Here is a 21,553-nt window from a genome sequence, read left to right on the forward strand (position 1 = left end):
CACTCAGCCTTCTTTATGGTCCAACTCTCACATCCATCCATATATGACTACTGGAAAATAGCTTTGACCGTAGCTTTGACTATACAGACCTTTGTTGGCAAAGTAATGTCTGCTTTTTAATACACTGCCTAAGTTTGTCATAGCTGTTCTTCCAAGGAGTAGGCATCTTTTAATTTCATGGCTGCAGTCATCATCCACATTGATTTTGGAGCCCAAGAAATTAAAATCTGTCACTGTTTCCACATTTCCCCCATCTTATTTGCCTTGAAGTGCTATCATCTGCATATGTGAAGTTCTTGATATTTCTCTGAGCAATTTTGATTCCAGCTTGTGATTCATCCATCCTGACATTTCACATGATGTACTCTGCATATAAGTTAAATAAGCAGGGTGACAATATACAGCCTTGATGTACTCCTTTTCCTATTTGGAACCAGTCCGTTGTTCCATGACAGTTCTAACTATTGCTTCCTGACATGCATACAGATTTCTCAAGAGGCAGATCAGTGGTCTGGTATTCCCATCTCTTTCAGAATTTTCCACAGTTTGTTGTGATCCACACAGTCAAAGACTGGCATAGTCAATAAAATGGAAGTAGATGTTTTTCTGGAACTCTTCTTGGTTGTTTGATGATCCAGCGGATGTTGGCAATTTGATCTTTGGTTCCTCTGCATTTTCTAAAACCAGCTTGAACATCTGGAAGTTCGTGGTTCACGTACTGCTGAAGCCTGGCTTGGAGAATTTTGAACATTACTTTACTAGCGTGTGAGATGAGTCAATTGTGCAGTAGTTTGAACATTCTATGGCATTGCCTTTCTTTGGGATTGGAATGAAAACTGACCTTTTCCAGTCCTGTGGCCACTGCTGAGTTTTCCAAATTTGCTGGCATATTGAGTGCAGCATTTTCACAGAATCATCTTTCAGGATTTGAAAGAGCTCAACTGGAATTGCATCACCTCCACTAGCTTTGTTCATAGTGATGCTTTCTAAGGCCCACTTGACTTCGCATCCAGGATGTCTGGCTCTAGGTCAGTGATCACACCATCGTGATTATCTGGGTCATGAAGATCTTTTTTGTACAGTTCTTCTGTGTATTCTTGCCACCTCTTCTTAATATCTTCTGCTTCTGTAAGGTCTGTACCATTTCTGTCCTTTATTGAGCCCATCTTTGCAAGAAATATTCCCTTGATATCTCTAATTTTCTTGAAGAGATCTCTAGTCTTTCCCATTCTATTTTTTTCCTCTATTTCTTTGCACTTAGGTCAATAATTACTAGGGTCATTTTTTAATACAGTCTTAGTAGCTGAAGTAATTAGAATGGTTTATCATTTTGAATTTATTTTTTTAATTAAGTTCTGGTAATAAAGTTATGCTGGCTTCATGAAATGAATTAAGGCACATTTCATCTTTATGTTTGAATGAAATAATTTAAATAATATTGTAATTATTTGTTCCTAAAAGATAGACTAAGATTTAAAGCTTTTTTGGATGTGTTATTATTATCTAAAATAATAGTCACCTTTCGAATCCCTTCTTTGGTAATTCATCAAGTTGGTTTTCTACGTGGTTTTCTCTGGTTTATTTGTATTTTCTAGGAAATCACACATTTCTTCTATTTCTAGTCTTGCTAATATTTGTTTTGTCCTCACATTTTTAAGCAGGATCATAAATGGTGTATGTGTTTGTATGTGTGTGTATATATCTTGTTTGTTAGTCTTTAAAACAGCATCTTTTGGAATTATTTAGTAACTCTTCTACTGTTTTTCTGTATCATAGATTATTTCTGTTATCTTTATCTGTTGACTCCTCAAATTTTCTTTTAGTTAACTTTGTGCTTTTTAAAAAAATACTTAGGATAAACATGTTTCTGAACTTGTGCTCATTTGTCTTCATAATGAAAGGATTTAGGGACATCAGTTTTTATCTAATTATGGCTTTTTCTGTGTTCTGTAAATTTTTATGGAGTTACTTTTTCATTAATTTCTAAAGTGTTTGTGGGCTTACCAGGTGGCGCTAGTGGATAAAGAACCTGCTTGCCAATGCAGAAGACGCAAGAGACACAAGTTCTGTCCCTAAGTCAGGAAGATCCCCTGGAGGAAGAAATGGCAATCTACTCCAGTATTCTTGCCCTGAGAATACCATGGACATAGGAGCCTAATGGGCTACACTCCCTGGGATTGCAGAGAGTTGGACAGACTGAAGTGACTTAGCATGCACGCAATCACGAGTGTTTGTGATTTTTCTCCTTAATCAGGAGTTAATTTTCAAGTCGTTAAGGTATTTCAAACTTTTAAAAATTATTTCTTATATTATTAAATTATGATCAGTGACTGTGACTTGTAATATATTTACTTTTAAGTATATCTTATGGTTTGCTTTGTGGACTTTATTGTACTTTTAGTATTCTCTTTAAGGAATGCTTTTGTATTTTGCCATATATGTAGGCTGAGAATTTTCCAAATCTTTCAGTTATAGTTCCTTTTTGCTTAAGAATTCCATCTTCAAATCATTTCTCTCTTTTCACATTTTGCCATAAGTAGTCAGGAGGAGCCAGGCCACTCCTTCAGTATTTTGCATAGAGATATCCTCAGCTAAATATCCAATTTAATTACTTGCAAGTTCCACCTTCCACAGAACACTAGAACATGAAGTCAGTTCAGTCAAGTTCCTTGCCACTTTATAAGGATCACTTTTTCTCCAGTTTCCAATGACATGTTCCTTATTTCCTTCTGAGACCTATCATAATGGCTTTTGTGGTCCATACTTCTACCAACATTCTCCTCAGGGTTACTTAAATATTCTCTAAGAAGACTGAGGTTTTCTTTCCTCTCTTATTTTCTTTCTGAACCCTTAGCATAAATAGCCTTAATGCTCATATTTCTAGTGTGTACCTCTAAACTCTTCCAGCTGCTACCAGTAAACCAGTTGCAAAGTCACTTCCACTTTTTAAGTTATTTGTTATGCCAGCATCCCACTCTCAGTACCAGAATCTGTAGCAGTCAAGGTTCTCCAGAGAAACAGAACTTCTAGGACCTGAGGAATCCCATGATCTACTCTCTATAAACTGCAGACCGGAGAATGGCAGTGGTGTAATTCAGTCTGAGCCTAAAGGCCTGAGAACCAGAGGAGCCAGTGAGGTAAATTCCACTTCAAGGGCAGAAGATGAGATGAGGTGTCTCAGCTCAGTGAAGCTGGAAAAAGAAGCAAATACGTCCTTCCTCCACCTTTTGTTCCATTTAGACCCTCAACGAATCGGATGGTGCCCATCCACAACTGGGCAAGGCATTCCAGTGAGTCTACCAATTCAAATGCTAATCTTATCCAGAAACTCCCTCATAGACCCCAGAAATAATGTTTAATGTGAGTACCTCTTGGCCAATCAAGTTTATGCATGAAATTAACCATCATGCATATAAACATAGGAAAAAAATCACTGAAATTAAACTTTAGAAGATGAATTTAAGGAGAGTCACTCTGGAGATCAATCCAAATTAGTGGATTGGAAAAATCAAGAGGAAGAATATCTAAAAACTATGAACAAATTCATACAGAGAAATAAATTATAACAAAAACATTCAGAGGTTGATTTTCCACATACCATTTCTGTGGACATTATTGGAGCCTGTGCATCATTAAAATACTGGTGTAAATCAAGGAAGAAGAAAACAAAATTGAGGGAACAGGATCCAACATAAAAGAGACAAAGGAATTTGCTGAGTGTGGGTAAAGAGACACATCAAATGATAGCTTTGTAGCAGGCCTGAAAATGAGTTGATATAGATTGTGACAGGTCAGAAAGCTCAAGGAGAGACTTCTTCAAGAAGATGAAATTAATAAAATAACCAGTGGATTTGACTCTATTGGGAAGAGATTTACACAAGCTCTGGAGAATATGGGAGGAAAAATTAATGTTAAAACATAGAAAAAAAATTCTTAATTAGAGAAAATAATCATAGTAAACATGATTCAGCTATCATAGTATTTACATGGTCAACATAAACAAGATTAATCCAAACAATAGATATGGGTCCTGCAGTATTATCCTGTGGTATTGATACCACAGACCTTTAGAAGAGCTGGCTAGGGGAGCTGTGTGAGGGAGAGAGACTAGGAGAAAATGGATATTGATTTATCATAACTTTATAAGATTTTGGAAGAATGTGGGAACCCAGGTGTGTGTGGGGGGTGGGGTGGGGTGAGAATGGTGGTTATATGTGAAAGAGCTAAATTCTCATCATCTGTATTAATAATACAATGGATATTGATTTATCATAACTTTATAAGATTTTGGAAGAATGTGGGAACCCAGTTGTGTGTGTGTGTGGGGTGGGGTGGGGTGAGAATGGTGGTTATATGTGAAAGAGCTAAATTCTCATAATCTGTATTAATAATAAATATTATCAATAGATAGTAAAGCCAGTAACTGATAGTAAGAACATAAGACTGTAAACATGTTATGTAGAGACTGGGGATAAATACCGGAAACCCAACAGGAAGAATTGAAAGCAGTTGCCTTCTAGGGTGAGAAATTTGAAATGTGTGGAATTGTGAAGTGAACTGAAAGTTGCTCAGTCATGTCTGACTCTTTGTACCCCATGGACTGTAGCCTGCCAGGCTCCTCTGTCCATGGAATTCTCATGGGTTGCCATTCCCTTCTCCAGGGGATCTTCTCAACCCAGGGATCAAACCCAGGTCTCCTGCATTGCAGGCAGATTCTTTACCGTCTGAGCCACCAGGGAAGCCCCTGAAATGTGTGAGGCCTAATGTTTTTCATAACAAGTCTTATAAAATTTTAAATGATGCACATGTGTGACTTTGCCAAAAATACCTTCCCACCAACCCTAGATTAAAAACAAAATGAAATAACAAAAGAAGACATAAACTTAATAGATTCAGGAGATACAAGGAGGAGTTCTACAAGGTTAAAAAAAAAAGAAAATTGTAAGAACTCATATTAGAAGATCTGCATTTTTAAGAATTACCCTATTCCTTTCCCTCAGTCCAAATTTCAATTAGCATTGATGAGGAAAACTAATAGATGTATTCCTATACATTTTTTAAGTTTCAGGGATAACAAAATCTTGCTGGATTCCAGAAAGAAAAAAAAGTTACTTGTGAAGGAAAAAAAAAAAATGAGAGTGAGACTAAATTTCTTGCATCGAACTTTGGAGACCAGAAGATGGTAGGATGATGTCACTGAACTAGTGATAGAATTACATCGGTGAATCCTATACTGGGCTGTTATCAGTCACCTGTCAGGGAGAGAGATGTGCAGATGTTTGAGGAGTCAAATATTAGAGGTCTTGAGAAAATACACTAACCAACAAAAGGATTTGAACAGTGACTATGGGAAATGGAAAGATAAGAGAGGAAATGGTGCTAAGTAATGAAGTTGTCAGTATACACATGGTCCAGCTTTAGTGGTTAGAGGCCAGCTTAGAAAATGTTTACTATAAGCTCTAAAGAAATATTCTTTTTTCTCAACCTTTTAACTTGAAAAATTTCAAAATAAAAATCTGAAAGACTTTTACTTAGATTAACCAGTTTCTTTTGCAGTAGAGTGTTTCCTATTCTTTAGAAATGGCTGATTCTAGGGCAGGAAAAATAGCTGAGCCTGCATTTTTTTTTTAACATGACAAAGAAATGTGCCGTGATAAAAGGGCAGAGAGTGCATACAAAAAGATTTATTGCTGAGTGTCTTGAAAAACCACCTGTCAGGGAGTGAACAAAGCGGGATTGGAAGAGGAGGAAGTTCAGTTGTGATGCATTTTATCTTCGGCACTGTGAGCTCTAGACCTGATATGGTCCAGCTCTGACTGTTGTATTTGTCCATTTGTCAAAATTGGACAAAGGAGTATGAAGAGATAGATCCCTTTCATATATGCCCATCATATGACAAACATACGTTTGTCATCTGGCAATAAAAAATACCCTGCACTTTTGTGACAGAAGCCCTACCTCTTTCTGATGACCAAGATCAATTACTCCTGCCAGATTTGTTTCTTGGCTCAAGATACTTGGAGTGACCAGGCGACAGTTGTAACTTAAAGTTTAATGGGCTCTGTCCCTTGGTGAGAACAGGACTTCCAGATTCATAGAACCTAGCATTGCAGGGAAAGGAAATATAAATTTCTAAATGGGCGCTGGGACTGAGAAGGCCATTCCTGGTTCTTCCCCTTGTTTCTTGCCTACATGTATGTTACTTCTTACAGATGCGATAGCATAATGTTTACTGATTTAGGGCATAACTACAACCCAGAGGAGGGTGTCCTATCTTCACATGGTATCATCACCTCAACCATGCCTTCAGAATGCTTTTCGAGCATTCCAGATCACCATCTCCGATTGGCAGCTTCTGAACATTGTGGTATGTAATAGGAATAGTGCACCGAGCAATCTGTATTGACATCTCCCTTGCTTTAGTACATCTGTTTGGTCGGTAGCAAAGCTCCGTAGGATATAAAGTGAACCAGAAACATTGTTAAATCTCAGGTACTGGTGTTAAGTATCTGTCTTCTTTCCTTATTCCATTTGTTTTTAATTTAGGTTTGGGAGTTTATTTTTGGCAAAGTCATAAATGTGCATCATTTAAAATTTTTAAGTCACAAGCTCACATTTATACTTGTGGTCAGGAAAGGCAAATCCATACCTTTAATAAGTGTTGATTCTGGTCAAAGTGAATCACTGCCCCTTTCAGAGTGGAAAAGAGTTCAGTGTAATCAGTTCACCCTGTCTGATGGTCTCCTGGGGGAAATGTTCTATACTGGGGGTTCAGCTTTGGTCTCTTTCAGATTATATAAACTGTTTTAGGACTTAGCTAGATCAGCCTTGGTAAGAGGGAGCCCAGACTGTTGGGCCCATGCATAGTCGCTGTTTCTGCCACCCTGGCAGCTTAGCCCATTATGCCAGCACTAAGGTGGTCAGTGACATGCTGGATGATGTCAGCTGGTTAGTATTCTGTATACTTGGTTGTTTAGTGCCTCTTCCATGGTGGAGTACTTTCTGATGGGTGTTAATATTAATAATATGTTAATACAAAGATTCTCAGTTTATGTCCTTTCCCACAGGACTATCCTCATGCCCTGTTCCCAGGAAAACCAGTCAAGAGACTTTAATCTTTTAGATGAAATTAAAGAGGCCCTGAGCTAGCAGAGTGGCAGAGACTATAAATAAATGTTATATCTGAACAGTATTTCAGGTTAGGCTTGTGATACTTTAGAGACTCCAAAATTTTCAATCTGATTAATTATGAGGATTAGAAATTCATCTTAACTGAGGCAAAGGATTTAGGAAAAAGTTGGTCTGTAGGTGAGACAGATACATTTTATTTATTTATTTTTATTGGCGGATACTTGCTTTACAGTGTTTTTGGTTTCTGCTGTACAACAGCATTAATCAGCTGTAAGTATACATCTGTCCCCTCCCTCATGAGCCTCTCTCCCTCCTGTCCCCCTGTCCTACCCTCTAGGTCGCTGTGGAGCAGCAAGCTGCATTACACAGCAGCTTCACACTAGCTGTTTTATACATGGCAGTGTGTTTATGTCGATGCCACTCTCTTAATTCATTCCACCTTCTCCTTCCTCTGCTGTGTCCTCACGTCTGTTCTCTACATCTGTGTGTCTGTTCCTGGTCTGGAACTCAAGAAAGAGGTCAGAATTAGAGACACATAGCCATGTCATAGGGCTACCCATTTCACAACTCAGAACTGCAGGGAAAAGTTTATTTGCTATCACTGCTCTAATTCACCCTCTACAAGTCTCAATTTGCTGGTTATTGGGGGATTGGTAGTATGAGGGAACAAACAACAGTAACAAAAAATACAAGGAAATTGCCAGGTTTTAAACTTAGGCTCGTGTAAGCATTTAAACATTTCCTTTCAGGTTTCAGTAGTGTTTAATGTCTTAGTAGAACTGCTCTTAAGCGTTTCTCTCTAAGATGTTATCTGAGTATATGATGGAGAGGTGGCTTCTGTGATCTTCTGGCTTGAAGAAGGCAGGATTCGCAGATTTCTATATTGTCACAAGGTTCCTCTGTTCACCATGGTGATATCCTCTGTCAGTTGCTGCTCTTCTGTTTGGACTCCTGTCCTTTAGTTTGGTCAGAGCCTAGTGATGCTTCTTGGCTCTCAAGACCTCTGGTATTAGAGACCACTCTGAAATCTGGCAGTGAGTTGGGGTCAGTTCAGCTTGGGTGGCTCACTTCGAGCCATGACCCTCAGCCTCACACAGAAACCTCAACTGGCAATCTCCCTAGCTAGATAGTCTGGGGTTAACCTATGCCAGCCTTGGAGAAACTAAGCTCAGAGTGCCTCTCTAACAAGACTCAATTGCAAAGTTTTTGTTACCATATTTTGATACTTTCCTATTTATTTGCTGTTTGTTTAGTATTTGTCACTACCTACCCTTCCCTTACAGTATCCATGTACACAAGAATATCAACTCATAATAATGGGGACCTTCTCAGTCTTGTTCATCACTGAATCACAAACTCCAAGGATAAGTACCTGTCACATGGTTGGCCCTTAATAGATTTTTGTTAATGAAGGACAGAAATAATAGGTGAAATCCCTAAGTAAGAGTATATCAAGTGAGAACAAGATGAGGACTAAACTGTTTAGTCCTAAACAGTTCTAGAAGAACTAAACTGTTCTTCTACCTTCTCTTTTAGAGGTAAGAAGAAGAGGTTCCAGGGAAGAAAACTGAGAACTGATTGAGAAGTATGAAGAGGATGGAGTGCAGAAGATGGGGAGAAGCATGTTCAGTCGAGTGTGATAATCCCTATTGCCCAAAGTGTCAGGAGTTGAGTCGGAGTAACTGAAGCTGACAAGTCTGTTGATGATAGGTAATCTGGAGGAGGAAAGCAGTATCAAGATACAAGTCTGAGAAAACTCAGGTCTCAAGAAATTGTGCCATCAAAGGGAGAAGAGAACTGTGGCAGCAAGTAAAATCTTTTATGAAGATTGATGGTGAAGGTAAGAAGGACTTAGGATTTGTCGCTGGGCTCTTCAGAAACAGGACTCAATGGAGGGCTCTTTTCCCCCCAAGACAGAAGAAGCTTGGTGTTTTGATACATAGGGAGGAAGGTGAGGAAAAGAGGAGGAAGACTGAAGAAAGATAATTTATGAGTTAAGGTCTCAGAACTTAACTGGAAAAGGATGAGATCAACCTTGGAATGGAAGGCAAGAAGGAAAGAGGAATGAGTGGGAAATAGAAGGTGTGAGGCAAATGGGAAGAACATACAGGAATTTCCATCAGCTTTTGCTTAATGAAATAGAGGTATCCAGATTATCTGCTAAGGGTACTTGTATATAGACCCCTGTAAGAATTGGTCTCCTACCTCCCACACTTCATTTGCATGTTCTTTGACTATCTCCTGACTGAGGGTAAACAGCCAGGCTCCCTGGAAGTGCCTTTCCAGAGAGTTCTGAAGAAGAGAACTCTAGTTCTTGTTCAAACTCAGGGGACTTGGGTGCCCTGGAGTTCCACAGAATTCATATGCAGATCTCAATAGATCTCAAACTCAGCTCTGTTTGTGATCCTGGGTTATGTAACTAACATGGATAATTCAAATATCACAACTTTCAGTTTCTTTTGTACCTCAACAATGGGGACTCATTATCAAATAGATAAAATTTATTTACTCTGAATGTTTTGTCTTCATTGGTGCTCTTAACTGATGAGAGAGTCCATCAGTATCTTGTTTTGGATTACCTTATAAAAATGAAGAGTTTATGGATTATATGCTGATGGAAAAATTACCTACTGAGGTAGCTTCATATTTGTTCTTTACTGATTTCATGTATATGAATTTTGCAAAATGTGAGTTTTTTGAATGAGCGCACACACACACACACACACACACACACACACATATATAAGGAAGTACATAATGTGCATATCTGAAGCCAAAATATTTAAAGTTATTTTGAATTAATAAAAGTTTATATGTAATAATATTTACTTTGCTTGTGCTTTTTTGACTGTCATTCATTTATTCATTTACCAAATAACTTACTGGCTACAATGTATAGGTTCTGTTCCAGGTACTAGGAGTATAAATGCACCAAAGATACAGTCCCTGAGTTTCAAGGAATTTATGGTCTGGTTATAGGAGACAGATGTTGTAATAAAACAAGTACTGTGGTGTATTGTATGTGCTAAGAAAGAAATATGTACAGGATGAACTAGGGCCTGAGGGAGGGAGCAGTCAATTTCTGTTTCAGAAGGGTGAGAACTTGCTGTCAAAAAGTTTTGAAGTAGGAGGCAGATTGCCCTGCAACCGGGATAAAGCAATTGGAGATTCATTCCCTATGAACTGAAACTCTCAAGAAGAGAAAAGCAGGATAATTAAGGGAGGAGGCTGGACCCTGCCCAAACTCCCCGACCACAGATGCACAGAAAAGTCTCCTTGGATGTTAAAGGAGGAGTTATGTCAAAGGATGTTCTGTACCCGTACTCCTTTTTGGTAAAATCCATCTTGGCTAAGAGATGTGTGTGCACACATGGGAGGACCCTAAGATATACCAAATATGGACATAACCAGCCAGCAAAACCACTGGCTGAAGGAAACCTGTAAGAAATATCCCATAAAGTTAATCCAAACTGCCACGACAGTGCAACTCAGGGACTGTCTCTCTGAGTGCTCGTGTCTGTTCACACGTACTATACTCTTTTCCCTCTTAATAAATACTTCACATGCTTCACTACTTTCTGTATCTTTGTGGAAATTCTTTTCTGCAAAGCCGAAAGGCCCATGTCATGGACCACTGGTCTAGTGGGTAGGAACTGATGTTTTCACTGCCGTGACCCCGCCTCAATCTCTCCTTGGGAACCCACCCCCTGCCCCAGTCCCCACCCCCAAGCCACTGCAGGCCAAGGCCACCCACCTTGGGTAAGTTTTACTGATGAAATGGTGCCTGAATCTTGAAAAGTAAGAAAGTGTTTTTGTTAAGTTTGCCATTAGATAATACGAAGTCTTTGAGGACAAAGAACTTCCTTTTAAACAAGTTTGTATTCTAGCACAAAGGAAGAATTTGCCAATAAATGAAAGTCTCTTAAGGTTTCTAAACAATTTCAAATTTAAAACTACTGAATGTTATAAAGGTATTTCTGTTTTCAAATACCAGCAGGTGGCAATATTACCCCATGAAAAAAGACTGATCGCCAAAAGCTGAAAATGTCTTTCCTGAATTTCTGTATCTGGTAATGAGGGTGTTCTGAATTAAAAATGGATAAGAAAAACTAAGTTTGAATTTTTTTATTTTTCTCAACAGGCTAATTGAAAATGCCAGTGTTGGAACCCCACCCCCCTCCTCCTTCCCATTCATCCTGAGCCCAAGAGATCTCCATAAAATTGACCTGGATGCCTTTCATTCAAGGTTTGTGGGAGTCTGAAGCCCGTCTCAAGATTTCTCCACTACACTGAGCCAGGAAGAAAAACCGAGCTCCCTGTCTGATGTCCAGTAAAAGCCAATTTACAGAAAATATTCATGAATCTAAGAGATGTTAGTGACGATTTGGGGAAAGGATAAAGGATAGAGTTTATACACCAGCAGTGTAAACAAGCTCAAGTGAATTGGCCTCCCAGGTCTCAAAATGCCCTTCAGCTGTGCAACATCTTGGAGTTTCACTGAATTCTTTTGTTTCAGCCCTTCATCTGGTTGGCTCCTCTTTTACCCTTCTAGGCCTTGGAACTTCAATTTCTTTTCCTTTTCTCCTCTCCCCCTCTCTCCATCTCCTTCCTATTTCCCTGTTGCCTCTCCCTGCCTCTGCCTCTCCTCTTCCCTTTTTCTTTCTCCTGGTCTTGCACCCCCAAAACCCACTAAGATTGCCTACAGTAAAGGGCTCTTCCCTCTGTGTGATCCCCACTTCCTTAAAGGCATTAGCAGCAGTTTATTACCTTGAAACAGAAGGCAGACCAATTTTTCAGTTTTCAGTGTAATAAAAATACTTGAAATACATGCCCTGCAGATATTAAAAAGAATCCCCAAGGCTGTGATTTTGGTTTTCAGCTGGTGTTTGCAGGTTTTTCTTTAGTAGGGTAATGTTAAGTGAGCTTGTTAGGGTCCTCTGCACCTCTCTGCATCTTCCATGTGCCTACAAAATAAACTGCCCTTGTAGCTCAGCTGGTAAAGAATCCACCTGCAATGTGGGAGACCTGGATTCTTTCCCTGGGTTGGGAAGATCCCCTGGAGAAGGGAAAGGCTAACCACTTCAGTATTCTGGCCTGGAGAACTGTATAGTCCGTGAGGTCACAAAGAGTTGGACACAACTGAGCAACTTTCACTTTCGTCCATGATCTATCATACTTGCATTATTTGCCATGGATTTTTTTTGAAGGCGATGGCACCCCACTTCAGTACTCTTGCCTGGAAAATCCCATGGATGGAGGAGCCTGGTGGGCTGCAGTCCATGGGGTTGCTGAGGGTCGGACTCGACTGAGTGACTTCACTTTCACTTTTCACTTTCATGCATTGGAGAAGGAAATGGCAACCCACTCCAGTGTTCTTGCCTGGAGAATCCCAGGGATGGGGGAGCCTGGTGGGCTGCCGTCTATGGGGTCGCACAGAGTCGGACATGACTGAAGCGACTTAACAGCAGCAGCAGCAGCAATACAAAAAATATTGGAATCTGTCACCTAGAATCTATGATTGTTAACATTTTGTTGTATTTACCTTCTGTGCATCTAAGTTTCTGATGCATTTCAGACTAAGTTGCAGACATAGGTACTTTTCACTCCTAGACATTTTGGCGTTCATGTAATTTTTTTTCTAGGTAAAATTTATATAACTGATATTCAGATTTTAAGTATACTATTAGATAAGTTTTGAGCAATGCAAAAGCCTGGGTTATCTAAACCCCTATTGAAATATAGAAAATTTCCATAAAGGATATGTTTGTTTGTTAGTTTTTCCATACACAAGGAGTGTAAAATGGTTAAGTTCTGGACATTTCCAGGTCTGAGTACACTATTGGTAAGAAATTGCTTATTATAGTGTAATGGATTTAAAGTGAGTTGTATAGGTATAGAAACCCAGTTCAAATTAAGCTCTGCATCTGTGCTTTTTGCTGTTTCAATTGAGCTCTGACTTTACAAGCAAGCAGAAACACTCAAGCAAAGTGGGCACTGCCTGTCAGTTAAGAGCAGGAGCTAGGTCTGTTTTTTGATACGTATCTCAACTATCCAGGAGGCTTTATACCTTTGACACTCAAATATTTCCTGTCGCCACACTATCTGTTACAAAAATTTATTGTCTATTCTATGGCTGTTGTTTGCGCACCTAGGAAATAAGCATGGGACTATAGAAGTCAAAACCACGGAGAATGTCACATATCCTTCTTAGGTGGTCATCAGTCAGTACTTGAAATAGGGTTAAAAGAATAGGATCTGTAAAGCTTCTCCACAGCCCAGAGGTAAAGAAAGACAGATAACTAAATTCAGACAGAACGGCTTTGAGGCTCCAGGAGTAATAGACCTGGATTCTGAGTTTTCTTATGCTTCCTATTGGAGTTCAAATCAATGCTTGACCTTCCCTGGGCCTGTAGGTTCATGCAGATGAGTAGTTACTGCTTCTTGAAGGTGTTTATATGGAAAAGTCCTGATGCATGTTTATAGAAAGAAATATATAGGACAACAGTACATGTTACTTTCTTAAGTTTTAGTAAAGATATTCGGATATCTTTTTAAATGCTACATCCAAATTTCAACACGTCAAATGCCCGCTGAGGACCATAACACATCATTGCTTGCCATTCTTTTTTTAAATTGAAGAATAGTTGATTTACAATGTTGTGTTAGATTCTGTTTACAGCCAAGTGATTCAGTTTAATATATATGTAAATATGTATATTATTTTTCAGATTATTTTCCGTTATGGGTATTGAATATTGATACAAGATATTGAATATCACTTATATGTAGAATCTAAAAAAATGATACAAATGAACTTATTTACAAAGCAGAAACAGACTGACAGACATAGAAAACAAATTTATGGTTACTAAGGGAAAAGCAGGGTGAGGGATAAATTAGGAATTTGGGATTAACAGATACACATTATATATAAAGTAGATAATAAGGACCTACTGTAGCACAGGGTAATTGCCATTCTTTGTTTTTTAGGTGGTTCCTGCTTTACTGACTTAGAGTCTAATATGCAGAGTGAAATCTGTGTCTGAATTGCTGTCTTGGTCACAAATCTCTTTCTTCACAGATGGAAATTTTCTCCAGAATAAATAAGTAGTGTTTTGGTCAGTGTTCAGTTTTGGAGATTAAAACTCACTATAGTCAGTTTGAACACAAAGAGATTCTTCAGAGTATTAAATGGCTCACAGATTCTAGGTTGAGCTTCCAGGAATGGTTCCCAGCTTACACTGGCTGTCAGGAGATTATTGCTTTTAACCCAAGCAGGATGCTATAGTATCAGAAAGAAATGGCTAAGTTATTAGCTCCTGAACCTCTGCTATGAGCAGAAAATAGTCTGCCAATTTAGGAAGCTGCTGTCCCAAACCACACCAACAAAGTGAGTGCCAAAGTCCAGTTTAACATCTGATGGTAGGAACTTAAATTCTAGAACCCTAGGTACAAGGGATTGTGAAATAGTTTTTAGCTAGTTAGCCTCAGCATGTCAGAAGAAGTTAAGACATGTAGTGAGTGAGCCATTTCAATGTCTTCCAGTATCTTCTAGGAATAGCGAAAGTTTGGAGAGTTTATCAAGATGTTGACATAGGAGGCTCCTGAATATTCTTCCTCTCATGGAAGCATCATGTATATAGGTACATTCTGAGAAATTCCCTCTGAAAAAACAATTGAGAAACTAGCTAAGCAATTTCTATATATCAGACATATGAAAAAACACAAAATGGGTAGGAAAGGCAGAGACACATGCTCACTATAAACTCTGCGCCCAGGAGTGAAATACTATTGAGAGAGAATGCCTATTCCCAGCTTCTCCCTGAGAAGCAGAGTTTGGACTGTGCATCTAGCACCTCAGCTTTTGACTCCCACGTGAGGGATGGGTTTCCAAGATACCAAGCCCACAGCTACTTCAGTTCAGTCACTCAGTCGTGTCTGACTCTTTGCAACCCCATAAACCGCAGCATCCCAGGCCTCCCTGTCCATCACCAACTCCCAGAGTTCACCAAAACCCATGTCCATTGAGTTGGTGATGCCAGCCCATAGCTAACATCATACTTAATGGTGAAAAGCTGAAAACTACCTTTAACATTAGGAACAAGGCAAAGATGCCACTTCTGTCACTTTTATTCAGCATAGTACTGTAAGTTATAGCCAGAACAATTAGACAAAAAAATAAAATAATCCAAATAAACAAGGAACAGAAGTCTCTTTTTGCAGATGATATGATATTAGATACAGAAAACCATAGGACTTCTCTATAAAACTGTTAGGACTAATAAAAATTCAGTAAATTTGCAGGAATCAAAATCAGTATACAAAATTAGTTGCTTTTCTATATATTAACAATGAACTATCAGAAAGAAATTAATAATCATTTATAATTGTATCAAAATAATAAAATATTAATACTTAGCAAATATAACCAAGGAGGTGAGAGATCTGTACACTGAAAAGTGTAAGACAATGATGAATAAAATGAAGACAAAATGGAAAGATATTCCATATTCATAGATTAAAAATATTGCTGAAATGTCCATTCAGTATAATCTCTATAAAAGTTCCAATGAAATTTTTCATAGAAATAGAACAAACAATTCTAAAATTTGATCCATAAAAGACCCCCAAATTTGAAATCAGTCTTGAGTAAAAACAGCAAAGCTGGAGGCATCACACTGCCTAACTTCAAACCAAATTACAAATCTGTAGTAATCAAAACAGTATGATGCTGGTATAAAAACACACTCAGAGGTCAATGTAACAGAACAGAGAGTCTTGAAACAAACCATATAAGGTCAGTTATTTTTTACAAAAGAGGCAAGAATATGCAATGGAGAAATGAAAGTCTCTTCAGTAAATGTTGGGAGTACTGGATATCCGCAAGCAAAAAAATGAACTGTATTATACCATACGTTGAAATTAACTCAAAATAGATTAGGGAATAGGCCTTAATTGAAGGTGTTGGTGAAGTTGTGTTCCTTTATGAAGGCTTCAGGGAAGAATTCATTTCCTTGCCTTTTCCATTTTCTAGAGGCTTTTTAGGAGAAGGCAATGGCACCCCCTCCAGTACTCTTGCCTGGAAAATCCCATGGACAGAGGAGCCTGGTGGGCTGCAGTCTGTGGGGTCGCTAAGAGTTGGACGCGACTGAGCGACTTCACTTCCACTTTTCACTTTCATGCATTGGAGAAGGAAATGGTAACCCACTCCAGTGTTCTTGCCTGGAGAATCCCAGGGACAGGGGAGCCTGGTGGGCTGCCGTCTATGCGGTCGCACAGAGTCGGACACGACTGAAGCAACTTAGCAGCAGCAGCAGCAGCAGAGGCTTTTTATATTCCTTGCCTTGTGATCTCTTTCCTCTATACTCAAAACCAGCAAAGGAGACTGAGTGAATGATCCTTATTTAAAATTGTTTCTTCAATTACAAGCATATTTTGAACAAATATTTTTCATTTGTTTTTCTCATATCACATGTATTTAATTCATTTAGTAATAGTTTTTCACAGGCTCTGTATTCAAGTTTTTCTGTTATTCATCTATAGAGGCCTGCTGTTTGCCTAGAGAATTATGGGTGCACTCTCCTTGACTTGACTTCCTACTCTACTTTAATCTGGTACTTTCTCATCCATACTCTTAGAATTTATGCTGGATTTGAGTTGGAGGCCTGGAAACATTTGTCCTATAATCTTTCTTTAAGGCCTTTAGCTACCCAAAAGTGAAGGGAAAGTAAGCTGAGTTTGCTATCAACTGGCGTCTGCAGTTTGGGTGTGATGAATCACATCCCCTGAGCACACATCGTTTCTGGGGATGCTTTCTCTGAATCTTGGTCGTCCAGAGAAGCAGGCAGCCTCAGGAAGAGGGGGGACAAGTGTGTGACTCTGTGGCTCATGGGCATTTTATTTGGTGGCATCACCGTGATTCTTTCTGTTTAGCAGTTATTTACCATATACTTCATTCTTAAGATATTGCTTCCTACCCCTCATGGATATCCTTTTTAAGTAATTTAATGATGAAGAGACAGAAGTTGCAACTGACAACTTTTTTTGGACATGCATGAAGTGAAGTGAAGTCGCTCAGTCGTGTCCGACTCTTTGCAACCCCATGGTCCTCTGGGACAGAGGTCCTTACCAGGCTGCTCTGTCCATGGGATTTTCCAGGCAAGAATACTGGAGTGGGGTGCCATTTCCTTCTCCAGGAGATCTTCCCAACCCAGGGATTGAACCTGGGTCTACCACATTGTAGGCAGACGCTTTACCGTCTGGTGGGTATATAAGGTGAATTTGATTATTTAAAGAAGATCTAAGGCACATGGACCAGTAGAGAGGCTAAAATGTAAGGGCAAGGATATTTGTTTTGTCCACTTATGTATCCAGTTTCCCTCAAACAGGTTCTGACACCTAGTAGATGCTCATGAATATTTGTTGAATGAAGGACTGAAGATAGAAGAGAGACAGATGAAATGAGATCATGAGGTAAGAAAGAAGGGGTTGAGTCAAGGCAATCTCCTTCCTTTGAGACTGGCGACAAAAAATAAGCACACTTCGATAAAACTGGAGCTCAAGGAGAGGGAAATTATGCTTTATGATGTCTATATTCTTCATAAAGTGGAAGTTCAGGCCATAGGTTGAGAGTGAGGGTGAGAATAGAATAGAGTTGAGTAGAGTAGCAGAAGAGAACATAAAATGCAGCTTGAACAGAGCGTTAAAGCTTTGGAACTCTTTCATAAAAGTGGCAAAGGAATTTAACTTGGGGTGCATATGGGGCTACTGAATAATGCTGGAGTCTTAGCTTAGGAACTTGAACCAATCAATTTAATTATGCTGTTTTTTCTATAATTATGTGATTTCTTTTTTTGAAGTCTGAAAAAAAAAAGGATAAAATACGCCCACAGTTAGGTAGGCAAGTGTTGTACACTGTCAAAGGAAATTGAAGGCATGGCTAGAAAGTGGTAGAAATAACTGTCTACAAGATTGTAGCGGCTTCTTCCTTGTAAGGTTGCTGTGAGAATGAAATGAGGTGATATTTATGCAGCACTTAGAGTAGGGCCTGGCAGAGTAAGCTCTCAATAAATGTTAATTATAACTCCTGATTAAGTTAGAAAGACAAAATTAAAGGGGCTGATAGTTTGGGAAAGTGGTTAGAGAGAGAAGCTTTAAGGTAAGCCTTAGGTAAGCCTTAAGATGAGTGAAAGGACTAGAGAATTTAGGTGGATTTAGTTTCAGAGTTCAGTAGTCCAGAAATTAGTGATTATAATTAAGGTTGATGTTTTGGTTATTTCCTGAGACAGTATTGCTGAAGTGCTGCAGAAGCCAAGTGTGTTGTAGGGGTCTGGATCAGACAACTGTGCAGTAGTACTATTTAATGTTTCCTTCATGTGTATGATTGAATCAGGCTGAACATGGCAGGATTCAGGGTGTGAAGGAGTATCTTGAGCCAGATGCTTCAGATCTTAATGAACATGGTGGAGTGGTTTGGAGGCTGGTAACAAAAGTGTTAAGCATGGGAAGAGAAGAGTGGTTCTATATAGTGGTGGGAGCTTCAAAGGCAAGGGTACAGTTGAAGAGCATCAAAAGAGAAAAGTTCTGAAGTTGGTAGCACAAAGTCTGGAGAGCAACTCGACTTTGAGAGTGCCCCCAGTGTCCCCCTCTCCAATACAAGGCTACAAAGGTGAGAGATGGCAAGTTTGCTTTCTCCCAGGGTCTCACAACAACGTGAATCAGCAGAAGTATACATGTATTCCCCTCCCTCTTGAGCTTCCCTCACCCCATCCCAACCCTCTAGGTCATCACAGGGCACCAGGCCGAGCTCCCTGTGTTATACAGCAAATTCCCACTAGCTATCTGTTTTACACATGGTAGCGTACATGTTTCAGTGCTATTGTCTCAATTCCTCCCGTCTTCTCCTTTCCCGGCTGAGTCCACCACATGCCCATTTTCTACGTCTGCATCTCTATTCCTGCCCTGCAGATTGGTTCATCAGTACCATTTTTTCTAGATCCCATATTTATATGCATTAATATATATTTGTTTTTCTCTTTCTGACTTACTTCACTCTGCATAACAGGCTCTTGGTTCCTCTACCTCACTTTCACTGACTTGACTTATAAAGTTTCTATTGATAAAATTATGTCACTAAGTGGTATTTATATATAAGTGAAAATTTAGTAAGTAAAAGCCAGCAGTATTGTACCAGTTTACTTCTTAAGCCCTTTTGTACCCCGCTTTGTGATGCTTGGACTCTGTAAACTCCACTTTTACTCTGTTAAGCTGGCTCCCTGTTAGGCTCTTCCACTAGGGAGTGTTAGAGGAGACTGGGAGGTGGCAGGAGAAAGGAGGGACTTGCTGCAGCCTGTCAGCTTCCAGTTTTCTTTCTGCCTTCTTCCTGTTCCTGTGAGCATTAGCTCAGCAGCCCTTCACCAGGCAGCTGCAGTTCCCTCCCTCCTACAGCATTAAGTGGGAGTGGTTTGCCAGTTTTCCAATACTTGCAGAAAGAAATTCCTTGTGCACAACTCCCTCCACCCCAACCCTCAACATAAGCATCAGGCATGCAGCGTCACCTCGGATGTTTGAGTCCATATGGGCTCCCTCCTCTACTTTTCTAGTTTCTAAGTTTTAACAACCTCTTTCCTTGTTCCTCCAACCCTACAGGTGGAGATAGCTACTTTCTGCAGTTGCTATTTCTGATATCTTAAGAATGTTTTTTATTTCTCCAGTTTCCAATTTTTAAAATTCTCTTCATTCAAATAACTGTGTGATTGCTGCCTCCTCACTGTAACCCTACTGATATAATTGTCTTCTTTAATTTTTAATTCATGGACAATTTAGGATTATATCTTAATCACATGCAATATGCATTTATTATATGGTGTTATTATTTAATGTATGACATATTTTTCCAAGAATTAATTATAAAATAAATATTATAGATAGAAATAAAAATTAAATCAGTTTAGTTTTATGAAAAACTTTCTGCATTGCTCTTATTTTTCTCAATTTCACTATAAATAATGAAACCTTAATCAGAGCCTCATTTGCCTGTGGACAGCCATTTGGGTACTCTGTATTTAGTACAAATGACTGGATTTTAAATTAAAATACTTCACTTTGGTCAAGACTCACACGTTTAGGTAATATAATTAACATTTCTGAGCTCTGAATCAAACCAGATTGAGTTCTAAATTTACTTTGGAAAGATAGGATGTAAATGCCAATCATAAAAATTTGGTTTGAGGTGGTTAATTGGAAAATCTTTGAGAGCAGATAAAAATCTTCAGTTTGGTCTCAGTAAAGTACTTTCTTCCTTTATCATTTACAAGTCCATAAAGTTAAAGATGAATGAGTTATTATATGCAAAAGCCTTGTGGGGTGGATATTCTGAATTGTTACTCTTTCCTGGGACTGAACCTGTGCTGAGGATTCTGCTTTTAGCTGTAAAATCAAAGTGGATCAATTTTTCATTGTCAAGGAAGTCATTTGTTAGTCTATCTACCTACCTACTTATCCATCTACCATCCATTTACCTATCCATCCATCCATCCATCCATCCTATCACCTATTTATCAGAAAAGTATAGGACTGAATAAAATAATGAATAAAAAAGCACATCTACACCAGTCTTTTCATTCTATTTGCTTAACTAATTTAGAGTATAACCTAGTTTCCCTTGTGGCTCAGACAGTAAAGAATCCGCCTGCAGTGCAGGAGACACAGGTTTGATCCCTGGGTTGGGAAGATTCCCCGGAGAAGGAAATGGCTACCCACTCCAGTATTCTTGCCAGGAAAATTTCATGGATAGAGAAACCTGGTGGGCTATAATCCATGGGGTGGCAAACAGTCAGACACAACTGAGAGACTTTCATTCATTCGTTCATGCACACATGTTCTTTTCCTTTTACCTCACCACACATCTTAGTGACCCAGAGCTTCTTATCTTATATAATATTCTTTATCAATAATTTTTCAGGCTTCCCTCATAGCTCAGTTGGTTAAGAATCTGCCTGCAATGCAAGAGACCCAGGTTTGATTCCTGGGTCAGGAAGATCCCCTGGAGAAAGAAATGGCAACTCACTCCAGTATTCTTGCCTGGAGAATCCCATGGACAGAGGAGCCTAGCAGGCTACAGTCCATGGGGTTGCAAGAATCGGACATGACTTAGAGATTAAACCACCACACTATCATAATTTTGTATTTGCCTTTGAACTTCCAAAATAACTAACCTTAACTCTTAAAGCATATATTATGTGGTCTTGTGAGTCCATCTAGTCTAGGTGTGGTCTCACAATAACCTAATTTACTGGACAGGGGTTATTGGTTTTAATACCAATATTTAAATTTATATGGATGTGGTAATGATGAGAGAACCACTAATGACTTTATTTTGTTCTTTCTATTGGATATCTGTTTTTTGACTAGATATGAATAC

The 21,553-nt window shown here is 39.0% G+C and overlaps 1 long non-coding RNA gene across 7 annotated transcripts in view; it reads left to right on the plus strand.

Annotated features, from left to right (window-relative positions):
* The window catches only part of LOC109575385 (uncharacterized), a 59,133-nt gene that overhangs the window by 32,610 nt on the left and 4,970 nt on the right, over nucleotides 1-21,553 (plus strand). For 3 of the 7 annotated variants that reach the window (XR_011562673.1, XR_011562678.1, XR_002183218.2), the window contains 2 exons: nucleotides 8,668-8,971; nucleotides 11,273-19,979. This is a non-coding gene — a long non-coding RNA (uncharacterized lncRNA). Of the gene's footprint in view, nucleotides 1-2,007; nucleotides 2,278-8,667; nucleotides 8,972-11,272; nucleotides 19,980-21,553 lie in introns of those variants that run through there. The other 4 variants (XR_011562677.1, XR_011562674.1, XR_011562676.1 and 1 more) reach the window with 4 other exon arrangements.

The sequence above is a fragment of the Bos indicus genome, chromosome 21, assembly GCF_029378745.1.
Source record: "Bos indicus isolate NIAB-ARS_2022 breed Sahiwal x Tharparkar chromosome 21, NIAB-ARS_B.indTharparkar_mat_pri_1.0, whole genome shotgun sequence".
NCBI lineage: Eukaryota > Metazoa > Chordata > Mammalia > Artiodactyla > Bovidae > Bos > Bos indicus.